Here is a 21322-nt window from a genome sequence, read left to right as displayed (position 1 = left end):
AAATTAGGATTGCCGAATTTTTCTCATTATTTTTCAGTAACTTTTTTATAAAATGGCTCAATTTGATAACAACTGACAGAAGAGACTTAGGACACGTGCAAAAAATAGAATAATACTTCAAAATCTCACCAATAAAATTCGTCTAAATTATTCACGAATTTTTTGACAATGGGCATTACAATCTTCTTGTTCGAACATTCCAACAATCTTCGTAAAAATGGGATGAAATGGGGAAACATAGCACTTTTACACCATAATTAACATAAGCACTTTCAAGAAACTGCCTCGATTTTCAACAATTTTTTTCACCCTTAATTGTACTATACAACAATTATGATTCTCTCAAAAGTGACCTGATGGATCTAATCCGATGAACTTGGTACTGAACCATTCATTGTTCGGCCAAATGTTCAATTCAATGAAATTTTGTCGAACTTCTAGGGGTTGTATCTCAACCATGTTGGATATTTTATATAGACAATTTTTGGTTGAACGACTTATTTTGATGAGTTCTACCATCTGTCAAAAAAGCCTCACCTTTGAAAACATCCTGTATATGGATTTCCTAGAGCATTTCCCGAACCATGGAAAGAAATCACTTCGTGAAGAAGTCTTCCCTCATATACACAAGATCACTGAAAAATGTATGAATGGTATAATTTCGACTTGCACAATTTCAGCTGGTCTTCTCTTTTCATTTTGTAAATTTCGTGTTTGTGCTCTTGGGAAATGAAGTGGTCTGTGATATATTGAGAATATATTTCAAACTGAGTATTTGTTATTCATTTATACTTCCTATTTACCTCAACTAGCTAGCTTTTTCAGGTCCCTACACTCTCTTTCATGTATCGATCACATACCTATCAGATCTTTCGTAAGTGTTTCCATTCAGATTTATAAAAAAACTCTTGAATTATTACACTCAGTTTCCAAATCTTTCATTGTCGGCAGGTATTCGGACCAAAAATACTATTGCAATAAAAACGCTCTTATCTTTCATATTCCACACATAGGAAGAACAATTTCAAAATCTTCACAATTGCATTTGAAAATTGAAGGAAACATTTCACGTAGCAAAAGTTTATGAAGAAACCTCTTTGCACTTGCAAAATATTTCTCAGTTAGGTACGATGATGTCGATTATGTTAAAAGATTTTATTTTGAAGACTAAGCTAATGGCTCCCTTCCACCCTTTGTGCTGAAAAATTGATTAATGGTCCTAGTCTCTTCCCACACATGATCTACGCATTTGTTTTTCGTTACTTAAACCCGACTTAAACCTCTATAAGTCGAATTTTTTTTATTACATACAAGGAGATCCATAATGATGAAATATGTTGGATTGATTTCCAAATATTCAAGGTCCAAAATGAAATACGTACACCTCATTCTAGTGTCAAGTATTAATTTAATAATGATTGTAAATCAAAAGAGTTTCGCCTTTATAATTGACCTCTTTGAGCGGTTTTCAAAATAAAATTCCCAATTCGATGAGAAACCCTCGGAGAAACCATTAACTTGTTTTCATAACGAATAATAATTAATGATCGACATGGAGCATAGCAAGAAGATATAGGAATTCGATATGAGTTTCACATTATTTTTCCTTTCATACCATTTCTCGAAGACAAATCTAGTTTGATCTAATTTTGTCGTACATCTTTCTTGAGCGAGTTTACGGATGTTTAAGAGCTCATTCTGCTTCCTATTCGGAACAAATGAAAGTGATGATTATAATGTACTCAATTCTCTAAGAGATTTCAAAAGAAACAACATGCAGATCGAGATTTCCAATCCTCGGTTTAACGGTAACGCAATGCATTTTATTGCCATTTTGAAACGACCCAGAGTGCATATCTTGTTACCATTAAGGAACTGGATTTTTCGCATGAACGTTTACTACCAACGCATAACTTGGTCATTTTTTCGAAATATGCTAATTTCTAGTTCATCGCACGCTTTTTATCATTTGGAATACAGGAAGCGATTAACATATGGATAATGATGGTTTTCCTTCGTCATCGATTGGACAATTTGCGATTGCTGCACGTTACATGTGCGATCCCATGGTCGTGCTATGTTTTGAAATATGATGTAATGTAGGGCTCTTCACGATGACAGTAGTAATTAGCCGAAGAGATATATCATTGGAACGTTCAAATGTCCATGGCGCCATTTTATAATGATAATGTTCATTCACAAAAGAGCTCAAGTCACAAGAAATCTACCTGTAGAAAATAGAGCAAATAAACAAAATACTTTTTCGCTATCGGTTATCCATCACCGTTCCTATATAACTTAGCGAGACACTCATTAACTCCAACTAATGGTGTAAAGCAAAAATTTTTCACAGGATGTGACAATCTCATCTGACAAATTCACATCAAGAAGGCTAAAGGCTAAGAAGTTTTTGGGTGTTCCATTCAAGAAGATATAGAATCATCTATACGTGCTAAAAAATCATTGTAGATCCAAAGGTGAAACACATTCCGAAAGAGCAATTCTTCTAGTGACAAATCCCGAAATTTCATAGAGCTTGGTCTTGACGATTTTTAAATTGAACCCATCTTTTGGGGAATTTTTCAAAGGTCAGCTTTTGAAACGCGTATATACGAGAAAAATCATTATAGATCTACGAGGATACATTGAAAAATTCTTAGCCTACTATAGAACCAAACAAAATATCATTGTGAAAATATTTTACTACTCAACATATTCTCCTCTTAATTGGATACATTTATTACAGCGAACCTGCAACGTCTCTAGACCTTTCAAAAAAAATGTTTCTTCTTACTTTGCAAACCAGACCTCCGCAGCTTTTATTACCTCCTCGTTGGAATTTTTTTTTGACTTTTTAAACTTTTTTCAGTTGAGGAAAGAGATGATAGTCGGATGGAGCCAAATCTGGTAAATTAGGGGGGTGTTCTAGTAATTCAAACCCTAAATAACGAATTTTTTGCATAGCAACATGATATTTGTGAGCAGAGGAGTTGTCCTGCAACACAAAACACCTTTGGATAGCTTTCAGCGTCTTTTCTCTTTAATTTTTTTACGTAGAGTGGTGAGTAATGTCGAATAGTAAACTCCGGTTATTGCTCTACCCTTATCCAAAAAATCAATCATGATTACTCCATGGCAATTCCAAAAAAACTGAAGCAAGAACTTTTCCAACTAGCCTTCCCAATCGGTCATCATCTTCAATGGAAAATTTACCTCTTTTGAAGCTTGCAGTTCAATTTTTCACGGTCGCATACGAATGACATTGATCACCAAGGGTATTAAGCATATCTTCGTAAATCTGCTTACCTCTTAACCCTTTTAAATACAGGTACTTGACCTCCAATTTTTCGATTTTCACAATTTCGGTGGACATCTTCTTTCTTTTAATTTATTGCGTAACTTTGGTTTGCTTTTTTGACCTCAAACTTCACACTGACACTTCTAATAAGTTATTGTTCGTTGCTATGGTAACGCAATATTTTTTTTATGCATGGGACTGGTCTAGGCTAACTAGATATCAATACATCCTCATAAATGTAATACATATCTGAAAGAACAAATCTCTGCTAATAAATCTCGAAATTTCATCTAGCTCGTTGCAGCGGCGGTTCCAGGAATGATGCTGAAAGAGGGCATCACCACTAGAACCACCCTTGTAATATAAGTCTTTTAGATTTTGTTGTGAGTTACCTAAAATTTTCAATATTCCCCAACCTGAACCACATTAACCCCTACCCCCAATCAATCCAGTCGGAACTAATTAATTATCGCTATAAAACATCGAATCCGTCGAAGCGGATTGAAACTCCAAGTGCGCCATTATCAACATCATTGTTTCGGCCCGAAAGTTTCTTAAGACACTAATTAGAGAACTCCCTCATCTCGTGCAATTTACCACGTTATCTCCTTAACGCTGCTCATATTGGAATAGCAGGCGGAACAGCTTGGGGTGCAAGTTCAAAGTAACAATGCTGCGAATGAAATTATGGCCGTTTTCCTAGCTGCATCAGTACTGAATAACAACCCCCGTGTTTGCTTTCTGCTCATTAATTTCAATTTGCGAAGGAGCAAATGTGGTGGACATTATCACCAGTGTGAGATCTATTATTCTGCCCCATGGCGAATGTAATTTTCGTGAATATGTTACTGAGAACTGAGGAATCTCCAATTTGGGGCATACACTGCTAGCCTTTGGATATTTGCCTGGGTTTTTGGGTGTAATGAGTGCGTATTCGTGTTATGATAGATCTGTTTAGTTTGGTAGAACGAGGAAGTGTGTTGAGTGCGTTTTAGGCACGTTATACATATATGTCTTATCGAGCAAAATACATACAAGTCTCGTATCTCAATCAGAATATAATTTTTGAAATATTGAAATTCAGATAAATGAATGAGCCGGCTTCGGCACCAATTAACATACTCTCAGGAATGCTGTGAAATCATTTTTTTTTTCAGTACAGCCAATAGTTGAAATTTTTGAGTGAATATTTGTTATCTTCTAGACAGTCAAATCTGATTTGAATATATTTTGTAGTCTTTTCCATTTTCTAGTATATACAAATAGATCTTTTTATTTTCCAGTATGAACATATCTTTCAGTCTCACACAAGTTGATCTCTTCTGGATTTTCAAAATTCCACCAACTTACAATGCATTTATCCATACCTCAATAAATGTAGGCTGAACGATAGAGATAGGCCAATAAAAGCGATTGAAAAATAAAGATATGAATGCTGATGTGTTTCTGACCTATAAAGGATAACTTTTATCTCTGTCAATGACCGCAAAATGCATGCATATTACCGGATTCATTTTAATTGAAGGATTTAGAAGAAAAGTAACGGTCTTCCAAGCATATCTGCAAAAACTGATTGCTATTGCCGCTAGTTAGAAATGTATTCAATAATAACGTTTCTGTATTTTAGTTCTATATAGCCGTTAAACATTCTGTTCTACCCTGATTTAATTCTATATAGGGCGTGTTAATTATTTATATCCAAATTTCCCAGACTCTCTGAAGTTCAATCGTGTATCGAACCGTGAACTGTTTGGTTTTTTGAAATCTACTAAACAACTTCTATGCACTCCATATCCTAGGACAATAGTAGGATTTTCTAATTTTTAGGCAGAGGTGCAAATATGTCATTTTTGGGGGGTCTAACCCCTTGCTCATTTTTGACAAAAAAAATCGAGATTTTCGAAATCGAGTTTTTGTGCTTGGGTGGAAGCCTGGGCAATGCTGATTATAAAACCGAAAATCCCAATTGGATCAGACGAATAAATCAGGAGATATCGCAGATTGAAATTTGCAATTTTTGAAAAAATGCCATTTCAACGATGAAAATCTAAACGAAGGGAGATAGGCTCACGAAACTGATTGGAATAGATTCAGCGTATTCGAAAACCTATATTTTCATACCAAACTTTCGGATATCCAACAGTGTTTACAAGAAAAGCGGATTTTTTATTTTTCCACTTTTCATTTTCGAGTTCAGTTTGAATGGCTCTCTGAAGTTCAATTGTGTATCGAACCTTGAAGTGTTTGGTTTTCTGGAATCTACTAAACAACTTCTGTGCACTCCATATCCTAGGACAATAGTAGGACAGCCTAGTTTTTAGGCAGAGGTGCAAATATGTCATTTTTGGGGGGTCTAACCCCTTGCTCATTTTTGACCCAAAAAATCGAGATTTTCGAAATCGAGTTTTTGTGCTTGGGTGGAAGCCTTGGCAGTGCTTATTATAAAACCGAAAATCCGAATTGGATCAGACGAATAAATCAGGAGATATCGCAGATTGAAATTTGCAACTTTTGAAAAAATGCCATTTCAACGATGAAAATCTAAACGAAGGGAGATAGGCTCACGAAACTGATTGGAATAGATTCAGCGTATTTGAAAACCTATATTTTCATAACAAACTTTCGGATATCCCACACTGTTTACAAGAAAATAGGATTTTTTTTTTTTCACTTTTCATTCTCGAGTTCAGTTTGAATGACTCTCTGAAGTTCAATTGTGTATCGAACCGTGAACTATTTGGTTTTCTGGAATCTACTAAACAATTTCTATGCACTCCATATTCTAGGACAATAGTAGGACAGCCTAATTTTCAGGCAGAGGAGCAAATAGGTCATTTTTGGGGGGTCTAACCCCTTGCTCATTTTTGACCCAAAAAATCGGGATTTTCGAAATCGAGTTTTTTTGCTTGGGTGGAAGCCTTGGCAGTGCTGATTATAAAACCGAAAGTCCCAATTGGATCAGACGAATAAATCAGGAGATATCGCAGATTGAAATTTGCAATTTTTGAAAAAAAAGGCCATTTCAACGATGAAAATCTAAACGAAGGGAGATAGGCTCACGAAACTGATTGAAATAGATTCAGAGTATTCGAAAACCTATATTTTCATACCAAACTTCCGGATATCCAACACTGTTTACAAGAAAATAGGATTTTTTATTTTTCCACTTTTCATTTTCGAGTTCAGTTTGAATGGCTCTCTGAAGTTCAATTGTGTATCGAACCTTGAACTGTTTGGTTTTCTGGAATCTACTAAACAACTTCCATGCACTCCATATCTTAGGACAATAGTAGGACAGCCTAATTTTTAGGCAGAGGTGCAAATATGTCATTTTTGGGGGGTCTAACCCCTTGCTCATTTTTGCCCCAAAAAATCGGGATTTTCGAAATCGAGTTTTTGTGCTTGGGTGGAAGCCTTGGCAATGCTGATTATAAAACCGAAAATCCCAATTGGATCAGACGAATAAATCAGGAGATATCGCAGATTGAAATTTGCAATTTTTGAAAAAATGCCATTTCAACGATGAAAATCTAAACGAAGGGAGATAGGCTCACGAAACTGATTGGAATAGATTCAGCGTATTCGAAAACCTATATTTTCATACCAAACTTTCGGATATCCTACACTGTTTACAAGAAAATAGGGTTTTTTATTTTTTCACTTTTCATTTTCGAGTTCAGTTTGAATGGCTCTCTGAAGTTCAATTGTGTATCGAACCGTGAACTATTTGGTTTTCTGGAATCTACTAAATAACTTCTATGCACTCCATATTCTAGGACAATAGTAGGACAGCCTAATTTTCAGGCAGAGGAGCAAATAGGTCATTTTTGGGGGGTCTAACCCCTTGCTCATTTTTGACCCAAAAAATCGGGATTTTCGAAATCGAGTTTTTGTGCTTGGGTGGAAGCATTGGCAATGCTGATTATGAAACCGAAAATCCCAATTGGATCAGACGAATAAATCAGGAGATATCGCAGATTGAAATTTGCAATTTTTGAAAAAATGCTATTTCAACGATGAAAATCTAAACGAAGGGAGATAGGCTCACGAAACTGATTGGAATAGATTCAGCGTATTCGAAAACCTATATTTTTATACCAAACTTTCGGATATCCAACACTGTTTACAGGAAAATAGGATTTTTTATTTTTTCACTTTTCATTTTCGAGTTCAGTTTGAATGGCTCTCTGAAGTTCAATTGTGTATCGAACCTTAAACTGTTTGGTTTTCTGGAATCTACTAAACAACTTCTATGCACTCCATATCCTAGGACAATAGTAGGCCGGCCTAAATTTTAGGCAGAGGTGCAAATATGTCATTTTTGGGGGGTCTAACCCCTTGCTCATTTTTGACCCAAAAAATCGGGATTTTCGAAATCGAATTTTTTTGCTTGGGTGGAAGCCTTGGCAATGCTGATTATAAAACCGAAAATCCCAATTGGATCAGACGAATAAATCAGGAGATATCGCAGATTGAAATTTGCAATTTTTGAAAAAATGCCATTTCAACGATGAAAATCTAAACGAAGGGAGAAAGGCTCACGAAACTGATTGGAATAGATTCAGCGTATTCGAAAACCTATATTTTCATACCAAACTTTCGGATATCCAACACTGTTTACAAGAAAATAGGATTTTTTATTTTTTCACTTTTCATTTTCGAGTTCAGTTTGAATGGCTCTCTGAAGTTCAATTGTGTATCGAACCTTAAACTGTTTGGTTTTCTGGAATCTACTAAACAACTTCTATGCACTCCATATCCTAGGACAATAGTAGGCCGGCCTAATTTTCAGGCAGAGGTGCAAATAAGTCATTTTTGGGGGGTCTAACCCCTTGCTCATTTTTGACCCAAAAAATCGAGATTTTCGAAATCGAGTTTTTGTGCTTGGGTGGAAGCCTTGGCAGTGCTAATTATAAAACCGAAAATCCGAATTGGATCAGACGAATAAATCATGAGATATCGCAGATTGAAATTTGCAACTTTTGAAAAAATGCCATTTCAACGATGAAAATCTAAACGAAGGGAGATAGGCTCACGAAACTGATTGGAATAGATTCAGCGTATTCGAAAACCTATATTTTCATACCAAACTTTCGGATATCCAACACTGTTTACAAGAAAATAGGATTTTTTATTTTTTCACTTTTCATTTTCGAGTTCAGTTTGAATGGCTCTCTGAAGTTCAATTGTGTATCGAACCTTAAACTGTTTGGTTTTCTGGAATCTACTAAACAACTTCTATGCACTCCATATCCTAGGACAATAGTAGGACAGCCTAATTTTCAGGCAGAGGAGCAAATAGGTCATTTTTGGGGGGTCTAACCCCTTGCTCATTTTTGACCCAAAAAATCGGGATTTTTGAAATCGAGTTTTTGTGCTTGGGTGGAAGCATTGGCAATGCTGATTATGAAACCGAAAATCCCAATTGGATCAGACGAATAAATCAGGAGATATCGCAGATTGAAATTTGCAATTTTTGAAAAAATGCCATTTCAACGATGAAAATCTAAACGAAGGGAGATAGGCTCACGAAACTGATTGGAATAGATTAAGCGTATTCGAAAACCTATATTTTCATACCAAACTTTCGGATATCCAACTGTGTTTACAAGAAAATAGGATTTTTTATTTTTCCACTTTTCATTTTCGAGTTCAGTTTGAATGGCTCTCTGACGTTCAATTGTGTATCGAACCTTTTACTGTTTGGTTTTCTGGAATCTACTAAACAACTCATATGCACTCCATATCCTAGGACAATAGTAGGACAGCCAAATTTTTAGGCAGAGTTGCAAATATGTCATTTTTGGGGGGTCTAACCGCTTGCTCATTTTTGAGCCAAAAAATCGGGATTTTTGAAATCGAGTTTTTGTGCTTGGGTGGAAGCCTTGGCAGTGCTGATTATAAAACCGAAAATCCCAATTGGATCAGACGAATAAATCAGGAGATATCGCAGATTGAAATTTGCAATTTTTGAAAAAATGCCATTTCAACGATGAAAATCTAAACAAAGGGAGATAGGCTCACGAAACTGATTGGAATAGATTCAGAGTATTCGAAAACCTATAGTTTCATACCAAACTTTCGGATATCCAACACTGTCTGTCATATATCGACTTTTTGTGCAAGATTAGAAGACTTGGCAACGCTGATTATAGAACCGGTGATCTCAATTTGGAGATATATAACAGAGATATCGCAGATTGAAGTTTACAGTTTTTGAAAAAGGCAATTTCAACGATGAATATTCAAACGAAGAGAAGAGGTAGGCTTGAGGAATTGTTCGCAATAGATTCAGCATGTTTGACCAAGTTCACTTTGAAGAGCTCTCTGCAATTCTCTAGTGAATCATCAACTGTTTTGTACAATCTACGAAATTACTTCAATGCACTCCATATCCTAGGACAGTTATAGAACACCCTAATGTTTAGATACAGGAGCAAATAAGTCAGTTAAGGGTGTCTAACCCCTTGCATACATTTGACTGAAAAAATCGGGAGTCCAGAATTTCAAATGTTTTAGAATTCTTTTGTCACGGGAGTCACTGGAGCAAGAACGAATGAATGAAAAATACTTTCTCTGTTATTTACACTTTACCCTGAAAATGGAATGCTTCTCATTTGTGGTTGTACAACGTACTATACAATCCTTACTGCCTATCTAGTCATCATCATCGTCGAAAAAGAAAAATGAACGCTTCCAGCATATAATCAATAAGTACATCCAAACGATTAGCTTATTATTCATAAGCATGAGCTGAACGTTAATTGCTTTTTATCAGATGTTGTAATCAGTTACGACACAGGTAGTATCAGCAAGCAATAACCGTATTTCAATGACATTAAATACGTCACCACAGCATAATAAACGACGCTTATAACTCACCTAGGTGCAGAATAAAATGTGATAACTTTCGAATAGGTATCACTTTCACTGCATCTGCAGCGTTTATTCCTCATTTTTTTTTACCGGAATGACCAGTCGACATCAAAGAGGAAATCTCTCGTTTAAGGAAGAAAGATTAATAAGGAACTGAACTTTTTCCGGTATAATTGTGCGATAACAGTGACAGTATAGCGGATTGGTTTTAAATCGATTGATTCGTATCTTCATGAAAATGTTGCAATGATGATGGAAGCTGATTTTAAATTAGCCTTAGAAAATTGACAGGAAGTAGCGAATGAAATGGAATCGAGAATGCTAGGATTCCTTCCAGTGTTAAAAAAAATTGTTGGCCAAATAACTATTTAATATTCTATATTCACAATTCTGAAACTTATCATCACTGGCTCTTTCTTTGTCACGCAGTATAATATCTTTTAGTTATTGCAGCTATTAAGACGTCCTCACGTAGTCGAACACAAAACTCTCCACGCATAAACGATAATCTATAATTTACCGATATCGTGATGTCATATCTACAATTTACAAAAGTGGTTTCGTACGTGAGATAAGAAGGGAAAATGAGAAGTGACCCGCTAAATGGCTTACAAATCTGAAGTGTTTCCCTGGAAATTGAGATAAAGAAGGCTATATTTCGAACGTAACTGTTCTCTTGAATTTTTTATTACCAGGTCTATCGAGACCGTGTACACAAGGTGTTCACCAGAAATTGAATTCTGGATGAAATAAAGCTCGAATGGATACTCACTCGAGAAATATATGTGTACCTATTGAACAGGATATATTCCACACCGGATCCCTTTTTGATGAAGAGGTTTTTTGTGATTGCGTCAGCCATGTCGGTAATTTATAATACCCTTCATTCATTTTCACCCTAGTAATTGAAACTCTGAACATTGAGAAAGGAGAAATAATTCATTTTGAATTATATTTCCTAAGAAGTTTGTTATTTCAGAAATTATCGTAATATTCTAAACGCAATTGAGTTATCGAAAACATGAATTATTCGTAGGCTAGTGATAGATGAATTATCTGGCGTAATTTCAAATAAGTAAGTGACTTGTTAAAAATTTTGAATAAATAGCTATCCATTTATGAGCGAGAATATTATCAACTTTTTATCATTTCTAGGGTGGAATTGATGTGGTCAATACTTGATAAGTGTAGGGGTTTAATAATTATTATGTGTTAACGCATCCTAATGAGTAAAAATCATGTGATCTAGTTACTTGTTTAATTCTAGAGATTAACAATAAGACAAGATATCCCCTTCAATAACTTGGTGAGTCTGAATTACCTCTGAAATTGTAAGTCTGCAACTGTAAGATATTGAGTATTTTAATGTAGGCTGAATATGGGAGGTTGCAGAGAAGATACCTAATAACAGCCCCTACGTAAAAAAGTAGTAGGTACCTAGTTGTTGAAATAACTCGTGCACATACGTATCTCTTCAATATAATCCATCGAATTAAATTATTATATTTTCCTCCAATAATCCCAGTGTTCCGCTAGATAAAGGGAACTAAATGTTCGTATAAAACCAGAAATATTACTGGTGTGTATTGCAGCTCCGTACGTAAGCAAGAATGTATTCGATTTTTACGGTTTCAACCTACAAACACGAGGCAATAATGCAATAATTATTGCTCAAATAATAACTTAATCGGATTTTCTTGGCACAGAAAGCCGACGCAGTAGTCGGTCTGTAGTTACTTAGCTGTTGTTTGTGGAAATATCAAGCTGGTCTCGGTGTTCATTCTGGTCAGGGTCGTACTGAACAGAATTTCGTTCGAACAAAACTGAATTAGAATTTTAATTTATTTTTTCGATAAGCAGTCACAACATAATATGTTGAATTCACCGCTAGCCAACATTATGATTTTTTTATAATATTAACACTCTTGTGTGATTGTTATATAGGAAATAATATCATAATAATATTCTTTAATTTTTCATAAGCGGACAGGTATCTATATCACAAATTTCAATTTACCATTCCTCGATAAATCATTGACCCCTTATAGAATAGGGGAGACTGGGGAGGGTTGATACGTTTTTTGGAATTTTTATTCTGGAAACTGAATTATATGAAGAAGCAAGATTATATTATATAATTCTTCAATTAATCGTTCAACAAAATAAATATAGAAGTCGCAAAACATAAACATCTTATTCTGTACAGAACGTTGAACACAAAAACATGCAAACTGTCTCAAGCCTCCCCACATATGGGAGGATTGATACGATGTACTGGGAGAGTAATCGAGAGGATTATTCAGCTCAGTAGGTAGGTCAGCAATGATACTGGCTTGCTTTGGTCCTATAGGTGTAGAAAAATCAAGAAATTATCAGTTAGTCACTTCCACACAAGAAAAGTCGGCCTCGTTAAATATATGGGGATTGTACGGTTTTTAAAAATCCCTTTGATATGTTGGATGGTGAAGACGCCTTCATGTAGGCCTATCCAACTAGCTACGGAATATTTTTTGAAGATTATACATGTATCAGGCCTCCCCACGACAAATGTCTCAAACCTCCCTGAAAGCAATTTTTAAAGTGATTTATGTTTTCATCTTATACCCATATATTTTGAAAAGCGAATAAAACTTTAAATTGAGTAGTTTTATGCATATTTCCCAGTGAAATGTTTGTTTATGCCGAAGAATTAATGCATGATCATAAAACCCTTAGGTAACTTGAGTAAAAACTTACAATTTCTCACCTCGAAACACTCTTCGTTGAATATTTCACAAACAAACTACTGTTACCCTTACATATTAACGTCACGCAATGCCCTCTGCCAAAGAATAGTGTTCACTAGTATAATACTTTTGAAAACGGCTACAGATCGCGGATATAAGCCTGTATCAAGCCTCCCCATGTATCAATGCTCCCTAGTCTCCCCTATTTCTTTCTAGAGTATAATCACTAGCAATTCATAACAAGAATATACAGGCTGATGTCATTTTACGTTCAGGACACCAATTATAGGTTTCACTTCCTTTGGGCGAACATGTATGAAAAAATTCAGGACACAGATCTGTTCATTTTAAGAATATCAAGAGTATACTAGCGGATTTTCTTTTGAAATTATATTCTACAGACAGAAAATCTCATCTGCATTTCTGAGCCAACAATTTTTCCTTTTACTGCTGTTCAATGAACTGAAATGTTGGTTTCTCCAAAATACATCAGAAAAGCTACCTCTCTGTCTCTGAGTAAGGAAGTGTGGGTGTTTTCTCTAGGGTTTCCCCTAATGGGGGTTAATCATTTAATGGCTGAGGTTGAGAAGGTATTAGTCCTAATTCTACAACATAAGTTGTATCGATTTTAGCTGGAGAAGCTTATATAGTTTTCCACGAAAAAGGGTTAACTGAAACTGAATACAGACTACGTGAATCTCGATTGTTGAATGAATTTATTAGTTGGATGCAGTTGGAAGTTGGAAGTTGATTTGAATGTTTTCAAGAATTCAGTTTTCATTACTTACTCTACGTCCCAAATTTTCCACTTGGACTCACCTGGAAATAAAAATATTTGATTGAAATGAATATTATAAAAAAATACTCCTAAAAAAATGGAAATATAAGAATAGTAAAAATACTCAACATGCATTTCTGGCAATGTTTATTCAAATAAGTATAAGTTAGATAATGGAATGCAGAAGTAAATTATTATTATTATTATTAAGAATATACAGAAGAGTTGAGATCGTAATCTATAAACTCATATAAAAAAAAAAAATAGAATTAATACGAGTTGACATTGTGAAAAAGAAAAACAAGAGATGAATGAAATGTACACAACACACACATACAATTTCACAGTAGTCTCACGAAGAAACACTGGCGAACCATCTGTCCATAGCACTCTTGAAGCCATTCACAGAGCGGGCGTTCACTGCTGCTGTCGGAAGGCTGTTCCAGGAATTAAAAACCCTGTTGGGGAGGAAGAACTCTCTGCTGGTGGACCGGAACCTCTCCTTCGTCAGCTTGAAGTTGTGGCCACGCAGACGAGTGTCAGCATTAAGGCAAAAGAGATGGGACACATCAACGTTGAACAAGCCGTGAAGGGCTCTATAAGTTGTGATCAGGTCACCCCTCAGACGACGGTTAGCAAATGGCGTGAGGTGCATTAAAGAAAGTCTTTCCTCGTAAGTGGGCCTTCTCCTACCATAGGGAATCCTAGTAAATCTTCGTTGGATGTATTCCAGATGATTCACATCACGGGCCAGTACCGGGGCCCAAACTGGACCAGCATATTCGAGGATGGGCCGAATATAGGTGGTGTAGAGTACGCTGCAAGTGCGGGGATCCCAACGGCCAAAAGTCTTCTGTAGGAGAAACGACATTCTCTTGGCTTTGTTGGAGACAGCAGCTATATGCTCATACCAGGACAGATCCTCAGTGACAATGACCCCCAGATCTGACTGAGATGCAACAGATTTAATAGCATGGTGGGATAAGTAGTAGGAGTGTTTCGGATTATGTTTTCCCATATGAAGGACTGTGCATTTATCCAAATTGAGTGGGAGCTGCCAAGTGATGGACCACCTCCATACAGCATCCAGATCACTTTGCAATATTGATCCCAATAATGGATTGCCATAAATTTTCACGTCATCAGCAAAAAGAGCGCAAGATGACTTTACCTTAGCAGGCAGATCTGACGTGAAAAGTAAAAAGAGAAGCGGCCCCAGGACAGAACCCTGGGGCACACCGCTAGACACCCCTCTAGCAGACGATATCGAGTCACCTACGCGAACTTGAAAAACTCTATCAGACAAAAAGGCTTCGAGCCACAACAGGAGGTCACCACGAATGCCGAGACTTTCTAACTTCAAAAGGAGAAGTTTATGAGACACGCGGTCAAAAGCCTTTGAGAAGTCAAGATAGACAACGTCAACAGGATTTCCAGCATCCAGCTTTGAACTCCAGTCGTTGACACAAGTCAGAAGGTTGGTGATCACGGAGCGGCCTGGGAGAAAACCGTGCTGACAGTCACGAATAATACCATTGGCGAGAGCAAAATGTAGCATCGACTCGTGAATTATCTTTTCGCAGATTTTGGCGACAATTGGAACGAGACTTATTGGCCTATAGTTGTTAGGATCGAGTTTGTCTCCCTTTTTGAAGATAGGTGTGACCAGGGCCTCTCTCCAGCATTTTGGCAATGTATGCGTGATGAAAGATTTTGTGAAAATCGTCGAAAGGGGCAGAGAAAGCGAGGATGCGCAGTTTTTTAGGAGTTTAGCAGAAATTCCATCACCACCGGGTGCACTACCGACATCAAGAGAAGATAGGTACTTCTCAACAACCGACGGAGGGAACTCGACAATGTCATCTATTTTCTCATCTATATAAATAATTTCAGATTCATTTAATCATGACTGTCATTACAAATTGAATTTTGAAACATGTATAGTGTTTCTGAAGCTATGGAGAATATTGAAAAAGCACAAAGTTTGATGAAATTTACTTGAACTTCAAATTCTCTTATTTCGTTGGATACAATTTTCAAACTATTGTGAGCCTTTTATGTGTACCTACATGCATTGAAACTTATCACTACATGAAATGTTATCACTAAAACAAGTTGCCTATGTTTTGTTAACATACTTTCCTTTGTCATTACCCAAGATTAAGAAGATAACTGTTCATGTTCGTGATAAATTATCGGTTAGCGATACACAATTGAAATAAAAGCAATAAAATTATGACCCACATTTTCTCTTTCGACGCTTCATATACAATATCGGAACAATCGTAATAATTTTTCTCATTAAAATTCTTTAATTGGATTGTAATATTATTGATTCCCTCTAGATTCACTGAATTCCTAAGAAAGTTCAATTACTATTATGAATTTTCCCTCGTTATTGTTGAAATTGTGGTCCAGAAATTATATTAACTGGAACAAATAGCTCATGTGTTGGTCAAATATTTCGTAAATATTGGTCTTCACTAAATGAATATTCCTCAGTTTATGGTATTTTCCACAATTAATGGGAAAGCACTTCTTATTTCAGCTAGAACTATATCACTTCCTAAAGTTATGATCTGGACTTTTGGGTCACCCTCAATTATTGATTAAGGTTTAATACTCAATGATAATATCTGACCTCACGATTCTTCATGAAGTTTTTCGGACAAGGAATAATTTCCTGTATTTTTAATAAACACTCTGTATTTTTATGAATGCTAGATCCCAGACAATGTTGAGAATTATGATCCAACTTGACCTCTAGAATTTCTTGAACAAAAAGAATTCCTCATACACCTCTTCAGACCTGCTGAATTTCTGGAACATTGCTTCCAAAACAAAACGTAGTAACCACAAAATGATGAATGAAATTACACATTTCGTTGTATTTACATGTAAGGTCAAGTTATTTTCAAGTCAGAGGAGCATTTGGAACGTGCTTGACCTGAGGCAATAATAAACACGATTGTATTTACTCTTAGCTGATTTCATGCCTACCAAATATATCTTCACCCTTTTTGAACCAAAACATTGAATTCATTCACCATTACCAAATATTTTTATTATAGCGATGTTATACATCGTTATAACAAATTATCAAGTCTTTAAAATAACCTAATTCTGCTACAAAGGTTTGGAATATGTAAGGCAACATTAAAAATTAAAATATCTGCCCAATCCTTTTCGCAATCTACCTACTTGCAGAAAATGTATGTTGACCTCAACTTACTTCTGGAATGTATGAAGGAAGAAGATACATAAATAATGAATTCCCGGCCTTTGCTTATATTCCAACCTATGCGATGCTTTATGATAATTACCGGTTTTAGCATTAAGATTTGAAGTTGTATCTACAATTTTTGCATTTCATTACTACATAACATTGAAACTTCATCATGAATATTATGAGCGATGAATATTTGAAAATATTTATTAGCACTTCAGGAAAAATGAATTTTCCATCTCGAGAATTAATTAATCATTGAAAAATTTCTTCCAGTCCATTCCTAAGGTTGACAATAATTCATAATAATGATGGGAAAATACGTTCACACTAATGGCATCTTCAGCTTTCTACCTTTCCAAGAATTATTAATTCCTGATATAAGTAACGTTCATTATTAAGACTAATTTAGAGTATTATTGAATAGTTTCAGCTGAAAATTGATATAAAATAGCTCTTAGCCGACATTGAATGCCCATAATCACGGCAACAATTTCATCTGAGGGATGTTCTATTTGATTGGATGATTGTGCTTTGCAGTTTAACATAGCAGCTTTAAATATGGATGCATCAACTTTTTGCCTTAACCAATAGATATTGCGTAATCTCCTTCATAGTAGAGGAAGTGACAAAAAACGTAGAAACATAGGATTTGCTCAGATGCCAATTTGGATAATAGGAAGGTAATGACGTTCTGCATCTGGCGAATGTACGAGAGCAAAAGAAAGAAACACCATCATTAATTAATCATTAACGCCACCTAGGGCAGATAAATAATGATAAGGATCTTGCTGCGTTTCCTCGTTCACTGGAATTGGAGATTTAGTTATTCAAATAGTTGTCGAAACTAATGAATATTCACCGCAATCGATTTTGCTACTTAACATTCTGTTTCTGGTGTAATTTGTTGCATACCTAGAGGCTTCGATAATGAAATCATGCTCTCAATGCCATAATTATATGATTGTGAGGCAGCTTGCCCTCATATTTTGATATTATGAGCAGTGGTCGAGCGCAAGCAGGGGAGAGGAGTAAACTAGTTCTTCTTTGAATGAGTAATTAACCAGGATGCAAGACATATTGATGAATATTTGCAGAGATTAATCTTCAAGGGGGAAAGGAGAAAGGAGATATACAGGGTGTCCCAAAACTAGCGAATCAAACGTCACACCACGGTAGAGTAGATCAAATACTATCGAATGACACCAACATTAGTTGAGCGAAAATGTAACGTTTCCAAAAAAACCTAACCTGAAATTGCCGATTTTCGGTCTATTTTTCTAAGGGCCAATTTGTGATTGAAGACATCGTTTTTCGCCCATATTATAACCTCTATTATATTCATTCTGAGCAATAAAAATTATGTAGAAAAAACAAACGTTTTAATTTACCTACATTTACTTGGGTGTTCGATTAACTATTTGAAATAATTTTAATTGGGTGATAAAACAATAATCTAGAATTATTATGATTTGAAATCGCTATCCTTTGTCACAAACTGGCCCTGTGATTGAAAAAAAAATAGAATTTCATAAAATTCTGATTATTTTGGAAACGGTACATTTTCGCTGAACTCATATTGGTATCATTCAATAGTATTTGGTTTACTCTATCGTGGTGTGACGTTTGATTCACTAGTTTTGGGACACACTGAATTTTCCTAAAAACAAAATTCTCTGGGAAAGTAGCTATTAGTTCAATTTAAACAAGCACAGTGACGCATGGTTTATTATTGTACAGGGTAGGCAAAAATCGTTGTCTACTGAGGGGATCACAAGAACTATAAGAGCTAGAAGAATACGGATGACACATTTCCAGCTCTCTTTCAGGGAATGGGGAAAACCGTAGCCTCCTACGATTCTTTGTTTTTGAGTTATTAGCAGAAAATGAGATTTTGACGATTTCGAAAAGTTCCCATAACTTTTTTGTCTCTGAAGTTATAGATCTAAAATTTGGACCTTCTCAGGCATTTTCATACGTAGAATCTACTGACGAAAGAGTTTTTCCAATTCAAAATAACAAATTCAATAAAAGTATGCATTCAAAGAAAACGAAAGTTCGCCTAATGATACGAAATGAAAAAACTTTGAGCTCGTTAGTTGATTCCCTGTAAAAAGTGCCTGTAGAAGGTTCAAGTTTCAGATCTGTGACTACAAAGACAAAAAAGTTATGAGAACTTTTCTAAATCGTCAAAATTTCATTTTTTGCTAATAACTCAAAAACGAAGAATCGTAGGCTTCGTTCTCTGAAAAAGAGCTAGGACATGTATCATCCGTTTTCTTCTAGCTCTTATAATTCTCAAGATCCCCTTAGTGGACAACGAAATTTGCCACCCAGTACTGTATGTTTAGCAGTTTACCAGTTCCAAAATTTTTTTTTTTATCTAAAGGGTAGCATTCCAGGGGAATACATAATATATGCTATATGCTGCTATCTTTAAACATGTGGACCAAAAACATTGCCACCACTTACAAGTTATGCAACCTTATTACTAAAATTCCGTCTCCATTAAAGGTTGGAACTTTGAAGATACCCAACATTGCGGCGCCTTCATTCAAGTGCCCACGCAGGAAGCCTGCAAAATGCGAAGATAACGTTACAATGCCACAAGGTTATCGGGTGTCCCCTATACAACATCACGGGTGACTCACGACAGAAGGAGGCAGGTTAATCAATATTAATGCCCAGTCCATGTGGGTACTTTACCGATACCCGACTGAATTCGCTCCTTTACGAGGAAAAACACCGACCGGCTTTTTGCTATCCGATACTACTGAAAATGGGATGACACGGGACGCCGAAACAGCCCTAGGGGCATTGTCAGAGCCAGAATAGGATACGGCTTTGGAAGAAGGCATTACGCTGGTAAACTTCTCTTTCTCCTGCAGTCGACTTCGGAGATGATGATTAATTCATCAATTCATTAGGATCGACTGAAATTGCACACGGGAATTGAAAGGAAAATGAGTAACTTTAGGATCGGTGACTCGTATTTGAAACCGCGGTTTCAATGTCGATGTTTTTCAATGTTTTCGATGTCGCGACATCGAAATTTCTTCAATGAAATGAGAGAAACATCTCCTGCTCTCAATTTACGAAAGCACTGATCGAAAACTATCGCATAATCTACGAAGTAGTAATTTTTGGCGAGCTTTACAAGAAAATCGACCTTGATGTATTGATGCATCACTGAAAACCAAAGTTATGTAAGAACAACATCATTTTTCCGAAACGATCCATAAAAACCGATATCTTTTACGCAGAATTTATAACTATATACAGTATTAGTCTTTGACTCGTACGAATATTTTAACCCTAGATTCTTGAGGTCAAAATATTCTATAATATTTTTTCCGATTCGGCCCTGATAAAAAGTTATAGCCATTTTAAGTTTTCATAATGAGGTATGCCACCCCTGGAGATATAAAATTCCCTTCAGAATAACAAGCTTAATCTATGACACTAGACATCTGTGGATCTTTTATAGAGTTGCATTCAGCCAAAGAACCCAATTTTCCGAATATAACAGATATTTTTTGATTTTGCACATCAAATCACTCGAAAACGGCGAATTATAAGATATGAAGAATACTTTCATTTTACAAAACGTTCAAATATTCATTACATAGCGTCCAACTCAGTTTCAAGAGTTGTATTCTTTGAATTTTTGGAAGTTTTATGGTACGTAATGGTCATAATGAGAAAACTAGAAGACGTGGGTGATATCTTGTGTTCGAAGAAGATTAATCGAATAAATGAAAAACTATATTTCAAAACTCATTTCATTCGATAAAACCGTTCGTGAGATAACTAAAAATAACCTTTTTTATGGTTTTTCAACATCCTGTATCTTTTACACCGAGCCGATTCGAAAAAAATGTTATACGAAAACAGGGTTTCTTTTGACCTCAAGACTCTCCCTGTGTATATTCTTTTGAAACAGAGTTATACAAACTAAAAACAATGAAGCGGGTGTGAAGAAATGGCAACAAGAGACAGATCCTAGTGCCGTGTTCCTCATTCCAGATCTCATTGTAAGCAGAGGAAAAATGACAATGTGGTACATATTTTAGTATGATACATGAAAACAGAGATAAAAACCTCAGAAAAAACTCTCTGTCAGTATAAGTGCAATGATAATGAATTTGCAAATCCATTGTAACAACAAATGCCTGCCCAAACAATAACTGGACCACCTTTGATTAGATTATTAGATAAGTTTCTACACAAAGGCTCTCTACGAATAGACACACTCAGAAACCGATCTTGTGCAGGCGTGGTAGATCTTGGGCGTTCCCTTCATATCAATAGCCCTATTGACTTCGTCCGCACTTAATTTACACCGAGATTTACCCATATTGTGTGCATTATCGCAAAACGAATTGTCAAATTTTGAATCAAAGTTAATTGTAATAACG

The 21322-nt window shown here is 35.8% G+C and overlaps 1 protein-coding gene across 1 annotated transcript in view; it reads right to left on the bottom strand.

Moving 5' to 3' along the window:
- Positions 1–21322, bottom strand: part of LOC123306624 (rhophilin-2) — a 127286-nt gene that overhangs the window by 98736 nt on the left and 7228 nt on the right. The window lies entirely within an intron of this gene.

The sequence above is a fragment of the Coccinella septempunctata genome, chromosome 2 (genome assembly GCF_907165205.1).
Source record: "Coccinella septempunctata chromosome 2, icCocSept1.1, whole genome shotgun sequence".
NCBI lineage: Eukaryota > Metazoa > Arthropoda > Insecta > Coleoptera > Coccinellidae > Coccinella > Coccinella septempunctata.
Note: the sequence above shows the minus strand (reverse complement) of the source record. Positions and strands in the feature narration are given on the sequence as shown.